Here is a 2,913-nt window from a genome sequence, read left to right on the forward strand (position 1 = left end):
AGCCCCCCCCCGGTGTAATGTGAAAGAGCTGGCCCCGTCTCTCTGTTCATAACCAGCGGCTCTCAGTTGGTGGAGCTGGGGGTGGGCTGTGTTTGTTCGGTTTTAGCGAAAATCATTTTCCCCGCGGGATTGGAACGCACCCTGGACCCAGACCCAGACCCTGAGGAGGAGGAGTGGGCTGTCCCAGTCTCTCATCCACTCACCTTCCCTCTCATTCAACCTTTCTCACTCATTCACTCATCTCTTTCTCACTCACTCACCTTCTCTCAAACACGCTCTCACTCATTCACTCATCTTCTCCTGCACTGTCACACTCACACACACTTGCCCCCTGTCCACAGCACAGACTGCAGCGGTTCAAGTAGGCAGCTCACACCCATCTTCTCAAGGGGCAACTAGGAACGGGCAATAAATACTGACCCCGCCCAGCGACAACCATGTCCCATGAATGAATAAAGAAACCTCCCACTTCTGTGTACACATACAGTGACATACTCAAACACGCACATCCCTCCCAGGCCCACATACGCTCTGAAACACTCGTTCTCAACCATCCATTCAAATATACTCATACACTCTGATACACTCACTCAAAAACTCACACGTACTGTATATATATATATATATATATATATATATACACACACACACATCAGAAAACTCACTCATTCATGTACACATCCATTCGTACATATACACTCGCTCAAAACTCTCTCAAATGCACGCATAAGGCCTTAAGGACACACAACCCACTCACAAATACATACACACCACAAATGCATAGACACCCTCATATACATACACACCCTCATACACATACACTCATTCACTCAAACACGCACACAGTCCATTTCACTAAGAGGTAAACTGTGTGATTTAAACATATTCTTAAAATCATTTATTGTGTCTTTGCGTTCCTAGATTCATGAGAGACTTTTTTGTGTCTGTCTGAAGTTAATCATTAACTTATAAATATTTCTGTAGCCATGGTGATTTCAGTTAACATAGTTATAGAGTCATAGAGATATACAGCACAGAAACAGACCCTTCAGTCCAACTCGTCCATGCCAACCAGTTGTCCTAAATAAATCCAGTCCCATTTGCCAGCACTTGCCCATATCCCTCTAAACCCTTCCTATTCATATACCCATCTAGATGCCTTTTAAATGTTGTAACTGTACCAGCCTCCACCACTTCCTCTGGCAGCTCATTCCATACACGTAGGACCCTCTGTGTGAAAACTTTACCCCTTAGGTCCCTTTTAAATCTTTCCCTTCTCACCCTAAACCTATGCCCTCTACCCCAGGGAAAAGATCTTGTCTGTTTACACTATTCAGGCCTCTCATAATTTTGTAAACCTCTCAAAGGTCATCTGTCAGCCTCCAACGCTCCAGGGAAAATAGTTTGTGAAAGCTAGCTGTAGAATGGATGGGTTTGTGTGTACATTGGGCTCGGGGTGTTGACTATTCAAGATAAACAAGCCCCAGTTTGGAAGATCAGGAGAGGCTTCTTTGAAGCTTGGTGAGAGAGTTTCCTTTTTGTTTTACTTTGTGTTTGGAGCAACCCTTTGAATGAAGATAGCTACACAGACCCATGTTCCCGAAAATAGAAGGATATAATGAAAGTAGATTACTTTTGAATAAATAATATTAGTTCCAGAGAAAAAATGTTGGTATAAAGCCCTGAAGAGGTTACTTAAAGTTAAATATTTTTAAGGTCAGGCATATGACTAGCTCCAGGAAGAAATTATCTTTAATTCCAGCCTATAAGTTAAAGTCACAAGTGACTTATCCATATCAAGGTGTTAGAGTCAGGGACTTTGGTGTGAACACAGCACAACGGGTGTTTTGGGTGCTGTATAAGGTGTGTGTCTGGTGACTGTACCAGGGTGTGCTTTGGGAAATTTCCAAAAAGCTGAATTTTTTCCATTTATAGAGCAGTGTTTTAGAATTAATGAGGTTATACTTTTACTGTGTGCTTAAACACCTTTGAATTAATGTTCTATAATATTATAACGTGGATAAATCCCCAGGACCTGGTCAGGTGTACCCAAGAACTCTGTGGGAAGCTAAAGAAGTGATTGCTGGGCCTCTTGCTGAGATATTTGTATCATCGATAGTCACAGGTGAGATGCCAGAAGACTGGAGGTTGGCAAACGTGGTGCCACTGTTTAAGAAGGGTGGTAAGGACAAGCCAGGGAACTATAGACCAGTGAGCCTGACCTCAGTGGTGGGCAAGTTGTTGAAGGGACAGGATGTACATGTATTTGGAAAGGCAAGGACTGATTTGGGATAGTCAACATGGCTTTGTGCCTGGGAAATCATGTCTCACAAACTTGATTGTGTTTTTTGAAGAAGTAACAAAGAAGATTGATGAGGGCAGAGCAGTAGATGTGATCTATATGGACTTCAGTAAGGCGTTCGACAAGGATCCCCGTGGGAGACTGATTAGCTAGATTAGATCTCACAGAATACAGGGAGAACTAGCCATTTGGATACAGAACTGACTCAAAGGTAGAAGACAGAGGGTGGTGGTGGAGGGTTGTTTTTCAGATTGGAGGCCTGTGACCATGGATTGCCACAAGATTCGATGCTGGGCCCTCTACCTTTTGTCATTTACATAAATGATTTGGATGTGAGCATAAGAGGTACAGTTAGTAAGTTTGTAGATGACACCAAAATTTTAGGTGTAGTGGACAGTGAAGAGGGTCACCTCAGGTTAACCCTTCTAACCCTTTCCTATCCATGTATTTCTCCAAATGCCTTTTAAATGTTGTTAATGTACCCGCCTCAACCACTTCCACAGGCAGCTCATTCCATATGCGTACCACCCTCTGTAAAAATGTTGCTCCTCACATACCCTATTATTCTTTCCCCTCTAACCTTAAACTGATGCCTTCAGATGTGCAGCATT

Source organism: Chiloscyllium plagiosum, chromosome 30 (genome assembly GCF_004010195.1).
Source record: "Chiloscyllium plagiosum isolate BGI_BamShark_2017 chromosome 30, ASM401019v2, whole genome shotgun sequence".
NCBI classification, from domain to species: Eukaryota; Metazoa; Chordata; class Chondrichthyes; order Orectolobiformes; family Hemiscylliidae; genus Chiloscyllium; species Chiloscyllium plagiosum.